The following is a 13,425-nucleotide window of genomic DNA, read 5'->3' on the forward strand; positions in this document are numbered from 1 at the left end:
CTATTAGCTTTTCAAAACCAAGTTTTATTATACATTCTTTATTTTTTTTAACCAAGGCTTGTCTTCATCATTTGCATAGTTTCTTTCTAAGAGGAGCCCCATTTCATGCATTTTTTTTCCATTTCTATCCTTTTTGTCTTACATGCTGTGATGGAGAGCTCACTACCTTAAAATGTACCCTATTGAAAGTTCAGACGTGGTTTTTTGTTGTCATTGAGCTGAAATCTTCCTCCCAGTAATTTATACACATTGAGCCTGGTTCTGCCCTCTGGACTGGAGTGGTACAAAACAAGTGTAAAATAGAAAAGTGCCTCTTACCCTGGGTAGTCTGACACCACCAGAATTAATGTTCTGGTTTTTTCCCCTTCCCTTCTGTGAGACTATCTACTTAACCCTTCTGCGACTCAACTTCCTCATCTGCAAAATTGGAGGCATTATAATACCTACCTCATAGGATTGGTAAGAGGAATAAATAGGTCAGTATATGTAAAGGGCCTGGAATAATACCTAGCATATAGAAAGCACTCTTATTAACATTTATTGAGCACTTATGTTCGACATTATGCTAACCACCTTTACTATGCTATCTCATTTAATCATTAAACAATTATGTTCTTACAAAAAAACTTCCCCAGTTATTTCACCTCTTTCTGACATGACATTTTTGTAAAGTCATTTATCATCTTACATGCTCCTGAATTTATAAATGTCTGAAAATACCGACTATTCTGACTAGTGTAGAATGAAGTGATTTTATCACATCCTTCATTCTAGAATAGCCATTATACATCTATAGATGCATCCTAGGATCATAGCAGATGTTGTGGTTACCATATCCAGTTTAAATTACAGTCAACTGAGACCCCCAGATCTGTTTCATACATTCCTGTTAATGTAGTTCTATAAGTCATTTTAGTTTTAACGCAAGTACAGAAGCTTCTATTTTTCTGGGTTAGATGTTGTCTTGTTAGATTCTCTCTCCATTCTTTGAATCCAGGTTCTGCCATTCAGTACATTAGCTACAAAATACTAATTTAAAGCACATCATTAGTACTAAATAGGATGACAAATCCAACAAGCTGAGGAAAGATCTAGGTGAGATCTCAGCAAAGAGCTCTGACTCCAAATAAAAAGAAAAAGTATCCCTGTTGAGTGTGGCAGCCAGGGTTGTGTTCCCTGCAGGGCCGGTTCCCTTCTTTTCTTCTCTCAGTGTGACTTTTCAGGATAGAATTACTTTGTAGTGTTGCTGATAGAAGACAGTTGTCCCTGAAATCTCCCGAACCACTATAAATTAACCCTTAATGAGAACTTGGTAAACATGTGGGTGAGGGAGGGCAGACAAGGTAAGTAGGAGGAATTGGAACCAGGAAAGGAGGAAGACAGTGTCTTGGTATTGGCTCTAAGTCTCTGCCTTACAGTAGCTGATTTGGAGTTCCCTTGAGAGGAAGGGCTCTCAAAAAGGAATAGGTAAAGGTGGTTCTGCCTTGTTGACAAACATTTGTTACAAAGGAATGTGATCAGCTACTTATTGGTGTGTGATTGTGGTGGGAGCTGTGAGATAATCCTTCTGATGGATTTGATTTGATACTGCTGATGTAAGGTCCTGTGATGATATGTTGCCGGGCTCACTATTGCTAGTGAGGATTGAAGTCTAAGGAACTCCATTTTGTAGGTAAGATAACCAAGGTTCTGGGAGGCTACAGATCATTCCCATGGAAATACAGATGATAGTAAGTAGCTGAGGTGGGATTTAAACCCCAGTGGTGTGACGCGAGATTGAACCTTTAACCACTTCGTGAATCTGTTCCTGGGCAGTGGGCTCTAGACCCCTTTATGTACAGCCAGAGTGGGCAGCACAGGCCTTCTCATGTAGCAGGAGCAGAAGGCAAGTAGGGCAGCCAGGATGCAGGGGGAAAGACAGTCAGCTTGGACAGCTGCTGCCATGACGGCAGTCTCCAGGGGTGTGGCCTTTCTCTGAGGGATCTTAGGAAATCCCAGGTGAGTTTCTGGTTCCTGGACCCCTGTACCCTGGTGAGGCTGCACTTCTGCAGCAAGACCATAGCACCCCCTTCCTCTGAGCCCCTCTACAGCACAGACTTCAGGGAGGTATGGTTGTTTCACTTTGCAGGGCCATTTGGCCTGGAGTTGAGTCTGCCCTCTCTGGCCCAGAAGTTCCTCGTGCTGCTGCCACCTCTGTATTCTTTCCTAATGTCACCCATGGCAGTCCTTTGGTCTCAAGACTTGCTGCTGTGGGCTGCAGCAGGCCTTGTCTAGCCTGTGGCTCCCAGGCTCACCTCTCCCACCACCACTCCAAGGGAAATAAATAGTCAAGTAAGAAATGCAACGACTATGGCCTTCTCTTTTCTGCTTTTGGCCTCATCCTACCGGGGCCTATGCACATACACCCTGTTCATAACCAGAGAAACAAAGAAGGGTCTATTGAGGAGAGGCAGGGTAGCAGCTTGGGCTGCTGGGAAACACTCTGGGATAGGGAAGACATGGTCAATCTGGGCCAAAGGGAGGCAACACAAGGCTCTGGGGTGGGCAGGACTTGGGCTGTCACTAACTCACTGGATGGTTTTGGAGGCCTGGGAGCCTTCTACTGCTCTCTGCGCTTTTGTGTCCTCCTTCATCACCCTAAAAGGTGGAGGAAGGGACCATGGTAGAACGATGGATGAGATCTGTTTCAGCTCTAGGATGCTATGACTCCATGCTACCTGCCATGGTGAGGAAGGGCTTCTCTCAGGAACACCATTTGGCCTGAGTGGAGACCTCTGCTTTCTGTGGCTGTTGCTGACATTCCCAGGATCCAGAAGTGCTCAGAGCACAGAACTAATCATATGCTGGCCTTCTCTGCTGGACTCTGACACACTCACAGTCTTATTCTTGGCTTTTCAGAGACTCTCAGGAGGGCCCAGACCCCAGCTGGAGGTTTGGGTGACAGGATGGGATAGAAGCAAGGTAGGAAACATAATTTGCATGGCCTAGTGTAAAAGGACAATGCAAGTCCCCTTATTCAAAAACCAGAAATAAACAAACAAATAAATAAACTCTTTATTGTGGAATACTTTAAAAAAAACACCAGAAAAAAAGTACCATTAAAGATATTAGAATCCTGCATTTTGCTGTGTATAACGCACACTTTTTTGCCCAAATTTTTAGGGAAAAATAAGGATGTACATTTTACATGGGTAGTACTAATTCCCTATCTATATAAATGTTTTTAATTCTTTTATTTATGCTTACGTGTTAAAAGTGTAACTCTAGAAAGCAGTAAGAATATACGTATGCAAAATAATACCCTGGAATACGATAATTGGTTTTGTTGTACCAAATTTCTTGTACTTTGTATCTGTTCTTGTGTTTTATAATTACTTGTTACATAGAATTTTTTGTACCATACTATGTTGAAAAATAAATGCTAAAATTCCTTTACAATACAAAAAAACAAGTATCTAAATAAAAATAAATAAATAAATAAATAAATAAATAATTGAATTTCAAAAATTAAAACGACCCTGGCTGGTGTGGCTCAGCGGATTGAGCGCCAGACTGTGAAGCAAAGGGACACCAGTTCAATTCCCAGTCAGGGCACATGCCTGGGTTGTGAGCTGGGTCCCTGGTTGAGGGTGCGTGAGAGGCAACCACACACTGATGTTTCTCTCCCTCTCTTTATCCCTCCCTTCCCTTCTGTCTAATATAAATATATAGAACCTTTAAAAAATTAAAATGAAAGTTTTTTTTTTCCTGGAAGTTTGGGCCAAAAACATAGGTGCACATTATACACAGCAAAATATGGTACAGCCCTGGTCTGGTTCTCTCTCACCTCACATGATGTTTTTCTCCCACATTGATGTTTCTCTCCCTCTCAGTGAACACATCCTTGGGTGAGAATATAAAAAAAAATGTTTTTTAAAAAGGTAGTAAAATACAGGTATAAACTTTTTCTTTCTCCTGTGGTCTCTCGACTTCTTATGTTTTTTTTTTTAATAGGCCTTATTTTTAGAACAGTTTTAGATTTACAAAGAAATTGAGAAGATACAATAAAGAATCCCCACATACTCCACATCCAGTAGCAGCTTACATTTGTTACAATGAATGAATCCATATGGATACTGTGTCATTAACTAAAGTCTATATTTTATTCAAATGTCTTTTGTTTGCATATAATGACATTTTTTTCTTTTTCTGGATCCCATTCAGAATACCCTGTTACTTTCAGTTGTCATGCCTCCTTAGGCTCCTCTTGGCTGTGACAGTATCTCAGACTTACTCTGATTTTGATGACCTTTACAATTCTGAGTATAGTAATCATGTATTTGTAGAATGCCCATCTATTGGGATTTGGCTGGTGGTTTTCTCTTGATTAGACTAGGTTTATGTGTTTTGGGGAGGAATATCACAGAGATAACTGCCATTTCATTGCATCATATGAAGGCTACATGCTATCAATATGATTTATGGCCATTGATGTTGACCTTGTCCTGGTGCTTTTTATTTATTATTTGTTATTCTAAGTAAGGGAAAATTAAAATTTAAGTTATTAACGATTTAAATAATTCATATTCTACAATGCCAATTTTAAATGCAAGTGTAAGAGTATTTGCCTCATGCAAAATCACAAAAATTGCACAATTCATATTTTTGTAGCTTGTGCATGCATATTTACTTCTTACCAGAACAGTGGAAATGCTGCACAAAATTAAGTCAACTGTTTTATTTCACTTCTTGATATGTGCACAGGTGCATATTCTATAGGACTGAAAGGAAAAGGAACTGTGATTGTCCTATCTTTCCCTTTCCTTCTTTGTTATCATTTTCAACATAAGTGGTTGGCAGATACAGGGAAGTAACACATGTTAAGACAGGATATGATTGAGTTTCTTGGTCATTTGTATTTTTTTAAATAAGATACTGTGTAAGTCCTGAATGGAACCAAAAGGGTGCCCTCTCCTGACTGTCAGCAGTCATATTGATAGAAGTAATATGCTTACCATTCACTTGCTTTGAGTCTTCCTGAACTCCCCATATATCAGGGCCCACTGGAATTTTGTGCTTATGGGGCATAGATAATGCGATATGCAAAGGGAGAAACCAAGAAAGGCAGACTCACACATTGCATTTCTTCTCATGTACTTCTGCAAATAACATGCTGTCTTGATTACTGCAACTTTATAGAAGGCTTAAAGTCAGATATTGTCAGTCTGCTGATATTGTTCTTTTTAAGATAGTTTTACTTCTACAGATCATATGGATTTCCTTACAGATTTTAGAATTAAGTTGTCAATTTTCACACAAAAAGGCATCTGGGGTCTTACTTGAAATTATACTGAATATACAGATCAGTCTGGGGAGAATTGCCACTGTGACAATATTGAGTCTTCTGATATGAGAACATGCTATGTACATTGTCATTTATTTTTTAGGTTTTCCATAATCACTCTTAGCAATATATCATAATCTTCACATATTGCATAACATTTATCCCAAATTACTTCATGCATTTTGATACCATTGCAGATGGTATTTAAAATTTTTCATTTTCTAATTATTGCTTATTATATGCAAGGGATATATTGGTTTTTGTATATTGACCTTTTATCCCGAAACCGTGCTAAATTCACTTAATAGTTATAATAATTTTTTATAGATTCTCAGGGCATTCTGCATACACGTTCATGATATTCCTGCAAATAAAGACAGTTTTATTGCTTTTTAAATGTTTTCATTTTTATTTTATCGTTAATTGTTGTTCTATTAGAGTTGTCTCAATTTTCTCCCGTTGCTCTCCCCTGCCCTGCCCCAGTTACTCAGTCAATCCCTACCCTGTTGTCCATGTCCATGGGTCATTTATATGTGTTATTGACTTGACCTTTCCCCTTATTTCCCCCATTATTTCCCTCCCACTTCCCCTCTGGTCACTCTGTTTGTTCTTTATTTCAAGGTCTCTGGTTCTATTTTGCTGACTTGTTTGTTTTGTTGATTAGCTTCGACTTATAGGTGAGATCATATGGTATTTGTCTTTCACCACCTGTCTTATTTCACTTAGCATAATACTCTCCAGTTCCATCCATGCTGTCAAAAAGGGTAGGAGTTCCTTCTTTCTTTCTGGTGCATAGTATTCCATTGTGCAAATGTACCAGTTTTTTCATCCACTCATTTACTGATGGTCACTTAGGCTATTTCCAGCATTTGGCTATGTAAATTGTGCTGCTATGAACATTGGGATGCATACGTTCTTTTGAATTTGTGTTTTGGGATTCTTAGGGTATAATTCCAGCAGTGGAATTGCTGGGTCAAAAGGCAGTGCCATTTTTAGTTTTTTTTAAGGAAATTCCATACAGTTTTCCACAGTGTCTGTGCCAGTCTGCATTCCCACCAACAGTGTACTAGGGTTCCCTTTTCTCTACAACCTCACCAGCACTTGTTTGTTGATTTGTTTATGATGGGCATTCTGACTGGTGTGAAGTGGTATCTCATTGTGGTTTTAATTTACATCTCTCTGATGGCTGGTGATGTTGAACATAGGCCCTGTGTATGTCCTCCTTGGAGAAGTGTCTGTTCAGGTCCTTTGCCCATGTTTTAATTGGATTCTTTGTCTTCCTGGAGTGGAGTTATGTGAGTTCTTTATATATTTTGGAATCAAACTCTTGTCCGAGGTATCGTTGGCAAATGTATTTTCCCCTATGGTTGGTTCCCTTTTCATTTTGTGATGTTTTTCTGTTGGGAACCATCCTGCCTAGTTTCTAGCTTGCCAACAAGCTAGAGGGCCCCAAGGCTGGAACTGAGCAAGGAGGCCTTGGGAAAATAGACCATTGTGGAGACAAAACCTGTCCCCCTGGCAGGGGAGCATCCCCTGTCTCCTTCACATCACCCTGCTAGGTCCCAGAGGATGGCTGGTTAGTCAATGACTGGTAAGACCCCTCGATGGCAGGGGAAACCTAAGACAGGCACAGTTGCATAGGGGCCATCAGGGAAGGACCTGCGGGACATGGAGAAGGGGCAAAAGACCCTCACCCTCGGCTTTGTCATGGCTGGAGTCCTCATTCTATCTGAAAGAAGTTTCCTTATCTCATGGCTGCTCTTCTCCGCCAGTCTGACCGAGTCAGTGAAACAATACTAAAAGCAGGTACAACCCTAACCTGGATCAGGTGGTTTCCCGGGGGCAATTAGGCCTGGCAAGGAATTCATTAAATCCTATGAAACTTACTTTGCTAAGGATGCCCTCCAGTTAATGAGTACTGATACTTGGGGTCCAAGCATAGGATGAGATCAGTTTTCCAGGTTTCAGGGCCGAATGGGTGCCACCCTGTCTACCAGACACTGACCTGAGGCAAATCTCTGTGTTCCTTCAATTGTCATCTATGATTTCTATCTGTTTTCTGTAAACATAGCATTAAGGCATTGATTGATAAGCTTTGCATGCATGCTGTATACCCCTGCCCATATTGTTCTCAACAAAAGCCATTTCAAGAGAAGGACTTGGGCATTATTCACTATAGGGAAATGCCACCCCCTTTTCCTGGCAGACAGAGAGTGTCTGGAACGACTTATTTCCTCATCTGTGGCAGCCGGGGGTACTCTGAGGGACAGGGTACACCCCTCATTTTTCTTCAGCTGTACAGAAGCTTTTTAATTTGATGTAGTCCCATTTGTTTATTCTTTCCTTTATATCCCTTGTTCTAGGACAGGGGTGTCCAAGCTGTGGCCTACATGCTACATGCAGCCCAGGATGGCTATGAATGAGGCCCAATACAAAATCGCAAAATTAATTAAAACATTATGAGATTTTTTGTGTGTGTGATTACATGTAGCAATGTATTTAATGTATGGCCTAAGACATCTCTTATTTCAGTGTGGCCCAAAGACACCAAAAGGTTGGACACCCCTGCTCTAGGGGACATATTGGTGAAAATATTGCTGCGTGGAATATCTAAAATTTTCCTGCCTATGTTCTCCTCTACGACTTTTATTATGTCATGTCTTATATTTAAATCTCTTACCCATCTTAAGTTTATTTTTGTGTATGGTGTAAGTTGGTGTTTGGGTTTCATTTTTTGCATGTACCTGCCCAGATCTCCCAACACCATTTGTTGAAGAGACAATTTTTACTCCATTTTATGCTTTTGTCCCCTTTGCCAAATATTGGTTGACCATAGAGATACGGGTTGTTTTCCTGGGCTCTCTGTTCTGTTGCATTGATCTCTGTGTCTGTTCTTGTTCCAGTACCAGACTGTTTTGATTACAGTGGCCTTATAATGTGGTTTGGTATCAGGCATTGTCATCCCTCCTACTTTGTTCTTCGTTCTCAAGATTGCTGGGGCTATTTGGGTCATATGTGGTTCAATATAAATTTTTGAAATACTTGTTTTCTACGTATGTGAAATATGTCATTGGTATTTTAATAGGGGTTTAGTTGAAGCTGTAAATTGCTTTGGATAGTATGTACATTTCAATTATGTTAATTCTTCCAATCCATGTACATGGTATATGCTTTTGTTTGTTTCTATCTTTCTTAATTTCTTTCTTCAGTATTGTGTAGTTTTCGGAATACAGGTCTTTAACCTCCTTGGTTAGGTTTATTCCTAGGCACTTTATTTTTCTTGTTGATATAGTAGATGGCATTTTCCCCCCTAATGTCTGTTTCTGATACTTCATTTATGTTGTACAAAAATGCCTTTGATTTCTGAATATTGACTTTGTATCCTGCTGTTTTGCTAATTTCACTTATTAGGCCGAGTAGCTTTTGGGTGCGTCTATAGGGTTTTCTATGTTCACCATCATATCATCTGCAAACAATGACAGTATTACTTCCTTCTTTCCAATTTGGATGCCCTTTATTTCTTTTTCTTGTCTGATTGTTGTGCCTAGAACTTCTAATACTATGTTGAATAGCAGTGGTGAAAATGGAGGCTCTTGACTTGTTCTTGATCTTAGTGGAAAGGCTTTTAATTTTTGCCCATTGAGCATGATGTTGGCTGTAGGTTTTTCATATGTGGCCTTTATTATGTTGAGGTATGCTCTCTCTACTCCCACTTTACTTAATGTTTTATTATCATAAATGGGTACTGTACTTTATCAAATATTTTTTCAGCATCTATTGGTCATGTGAATTTTGAATTTTGTCTTACTTTTTGTTTATGTGGTATATTATATTTATTGATTTCTGAATATTGAAGCATCCTCCATCCCTGCGATGAATCCCACCTGATCATGGTGGATGGTCTTTTTAACGTATTGCTTGATGTGGTTTGCCAATATTTTGTTGACAATTTCAGTGTCTATGTTCATCAGCAATATTGGCCTTTAGTTTTCTTTCTTTGTTGTGCCTTGATCTGGTTTCGGGATTAGGATGATGCTCTCCTCATGAAAAGAGTTTGGAAGTCTTTCTCCTTCTTGGATTTTTTGGAATAGTTTGAGAATAGGGGTTAACTTTTCCTTAAATGTTGTGTAAATTTCTCCTGGGAAACAGTCCAGTCCAGAGGTTTTGTGTGCCAGGGGTTTTTTGATTACTGCTTCAATTTCACTAGCTGTTATCTGTCTGTTAAGGATTTTTGCTTCTTCTTGATTCAGTGTTAGAAGATTATATGTTTCTAGAAATTTGTCCGTGTCACCCAGGTTTTCAAATTTCTTGGCATATAATTGTTTATAGTAATTTTTTACAATCCTTTCTATTTCTGTGGTATCAGTGGTTATTTCTCTTCTTTTGTTTCTGATTTTATTTATTTGGTTCCTCTCTCTTTTTCTTGAGGAGTCTGGGTAAAGACTTGTTGATTTTGTTTATCTTTTCAACGAATCTGCTCCTGGATTTATTGATCCTTTGAATTGTTCTTTTAGTCTCTATGCCATTTAATTCTGTTCTGATATTGGTAATTTCCTTCCTTTAACTTGATCTGCACTTTGTTGGTTTTTGTTCCTCTAGTTCTTGTAGATGTAGGATTAGGTTGTTTCTTTGAAATATTTCTGTGTTTTCTAGGTAGGCCTGTATTGATATGAACTTCCCTCTCAGGAATGCCTTCGCTGTATCCCATAGGTTTTGGGCTGCTATGTGTTCATTTTCATTTGTTTCCAGAAACTTTTTGATTTCTTCCTTGATCTCATTGTTAACCCATTCACTTTATAATAGCATGCTTTTCAGCTTCCATGTACTTGAATGTTTTTGAGTTTTTCCCTTGAAGTTGGTTTCTAGTTTTAAGCCATTGTGATCCAAGGAAATACTTGATATGATTTCAATTTTCTTGAATTTGTTGAGGCTTGTTTTGTGTCCTATGATGTGATCTGTCTTTGAAAGGTTCCATGTACATTTGAAAAGAATGTGCATTTTGCTTTTTGGGGGTGAAAGATTCTGTATATATCAATTAAGTCACTTTAATCTAGTGCATCATTCAGTGTCACAGTATCCTTGTTGATTCTTTGTTTGGAAGATTTATCCATTGTCGACAGTGTGGTGTTAAAATCCCCTACTATCGGTGTGTTGCTGTCTATATCTTTCTTCAAGTCCACCAAGATTTTCCTTATATATTTGGGTGTTCCTCTGTTGGGTGCATGTATGTTTACAATGTTTATGTCTTCTTGTTGGATTCTCCCCTTGAGTATTATGAAATGTCCTTCTGAATCTCTTCTTATGTCTTTTGTTTGGAAGTCTATTTTGTCTGATATAAGTATTGCTTCCCCAGCTTTTTTTTTCCAGTCCATTTGCTTGGAATATTTTTTTCCAACCCTTCACGTTCAGTCTGTGTAGATCTTATGTTTTGAGGTGGGTCTCTTGGATGCAGTATATGTGCGGGTCATGTTTTCTTATCCATTCAGCTACCCTATGTCTTCTGATTGGAGCATTTAATACATTTACATTTAAAATTATTATTGATAGGTACTTATTCGTTGCCATTTTCCCTTTTTACCTGTGTTGGTCTCTCTTTCGTACTCTTTTTCTTCATCTTCTTAAAGCAGTCCCTTTAGCATATCTTGCACTGCTGGTTTGATGGAGGTGTATTCTTTCAGCCTGCTTTTGTCTGGGAAACTCCTTATTTCACCATCCATTTTAATTAAGAGCCTTGCTGGGTAAAGTAGTCTTGGTTGCATGCCTTTTCTTTTCATTACTTGGAATATTTCTTGCCATTCCCTCTGGCTTGTCGTGTTTCTGTTGAGAAGTAAGCTGCTAGCCTTATCGGAGCTCCTTTGTATGTTGCTTCCTGTTTCTCCCTTACTGCCTTTAAGATTCTCTCTTTGTGTTTGAATTTTGCCATTTTAATTTTGATGTGTCTTGATTAGGACCCTCTGTGCTTCTTTTGCTTGTGTGGTTTTTCTCTCATCAGATAGGGGAAGTAGTCCATCATTAGTTTTTCAAAAGTTTTTCTGTCCTTTGCTTCTCTTCTTCTCCTTCTAGTATACCTATTATATGGATATTGTTACGTTTCAGGTTGTCCTGCATTTCCATAAATGTCTCTTCATTCTTTTCAAATCTTTTTTCCTCTTCTTGCTCTTTCTGGGATTTTTTTTTACCTTGTCCTTCAGCTCACTGATTTGATCCTCTGCTTCATCTAGCCTGTTTTTAATTCCTTTTACTGTGATTTTCAAATCAGAAATTGTATTCTTCATTTCCTCCTGGCTCTAACTGATAGTTTCTATGTCCTTTTTCATGCTGATATAGTTTGAAATAAGTTCCTTGTATCTTCCCTGTAGGTTTTGGTAATTCTCACTGAGCCTATTGAGTGTCCATATACCCACTGTTTTGAACTCAATGTGTGATAGTTTACTTGCCTCTATTTCATTTAGCACTCTTTCTGGGCATTCCTCATTTGCTTTATAGTTGGGTTTTTTCTTTGTCTCCTCATTTTGCAGGAGACTCTTCTTGTTTGCTTCTGCTTCTTAAATTGATTTGCTTTGACTTCCTGTCTTCATGAGATAATTTCTATGGTGGGAGGCCTGTGTGATTCGGTGGTGCAGTCTCCTTGATCTCCTGAACTTGATGGTTTTGGGATGCTTTTTATGCCATTTATGTGGGCTCTCTGGTTGTAATTGGGTTTTGATTGTTTTATTGTCATTCTTTATTGGGTCCTTCCCTCTGGCTGGCTGACTGAAGGTCACTCTGCCCACTACATCTTGTATGCTGTTGTACAGGTGCACTGTTATCTTCTTTGTGGATCCACCTCTGATGGTGTTCCAGTCTGGCTTTATGTAGCCTGTTTGAGACTACCAGGTATCCACCAACTGTGGCTGACTCCTTCAACTGTTAAACTAATCACTCTTTAATCAGTAGTCAGGCTTAAGCACCATTGGGTGGAGCAGAATAATTCCTGGGGACAGGGGTATTGCTTCCCCTCAGGCTGATGTCACTGGAAGGGAGTTGATATGCCTGAGCAAGATGGCTCCTGCAATTTGGGGTATGACTCAGCACCAGGATCCTCACAGTTGCTGTCTCAGTTTTCTCCCCAACGCCACCAGCCCCAGTTTCTCCTCAAGTGTCTCTAGTCCTCTCTGCCCTCCCTTTTTGGAGCCCAGGGTAAGTGGCTGCAAATGAAAATTTATGCATTGGCGCTTTAAAAGTCTCTGCCTTTCCAGCTCTCTGTCCCTAGCAGAAAGAAACCCTGCTGCTTTTCATAGCTGGATGTTATCTGGGTACTTTTCAGGTTTTGGTGCGGTCAGCTGGCAAGCCCAGTTTGGGGTTTAGACTTCTCTGTGAGATCACCCTGGCTGCTGAAGTAGTCTTCATACGAGTCACGCTGTGGTGAAGCTGTTTCTTCTGTCAGTCTGTGGTTATAAGGGTTTTCTCCCGCAATTTTTCAGTTGTTTATTCTAGATGATTTCTCCATAAGTTATTTGTAATTCCAGGTTGGTCCTGGTAGGAGGTTAGTGTAGCTTCCACTCACGCCCCCACCATCTTGGATCTCTACAGTTTTTCTTCTTTTCCCATCTACAGTCCTTTTTTTCTTTGCCTAACTAGGATTTCCAGTGTGTTGTTGAATAACAATAGTGAGAACAGACATCCTTGCATCATTATAGGAAGAAAGCATTCAGTCTTTCACTATTATAAGTATGACATCACCTGTAGTTTTTTCATAGATGCCTTTTCAGGCTGAGGAGCTTCCCTTCTATTATATAGTTTCCTGTAGGATTTTTATAATAAATGGGTGATATTGTCTTTTATAAATTGCCTTTTCTGTATCTATTTAGGTGGTCATAGTTTTTCTCCTTTATTATGTTAATTTGTTGGATTAAATTGACTTTTGAATCCTCAACCAACTTTTCATTTCTGGGATAAACCTCACTTGGACATGGTAGTTTTTTAAGTGGAGTCCTTAGGATTTACAATATAAAATCATGTCTTTTATGACTATAGTTTTACTTCTGTCTGTCTTTTTCAGTCCGGATGCCTTTTATTTCTTTTTCTTGCCTAACTTCCATGGCTAGAACCTCTAGGACAAT

Source organism: Pteronotus mesoamericanus, unplaced genomic scaffold (assembly GCF_021234165.1).
Source record: "Pteronotus mesoamericanus isolate MK-2021 breed Mesoamerican mustached bat unplaced genomic scaffold, CSHL_Meso_final scaffold_550, whole genome shotgun sequence".
NCBI classification, from domain to species: Eukaryota; Metazoa; Chordata; class Mammalia; order Chiroptera; family Mormoopidae; genus Pteronotus; species Pteronotus mesoamericanus.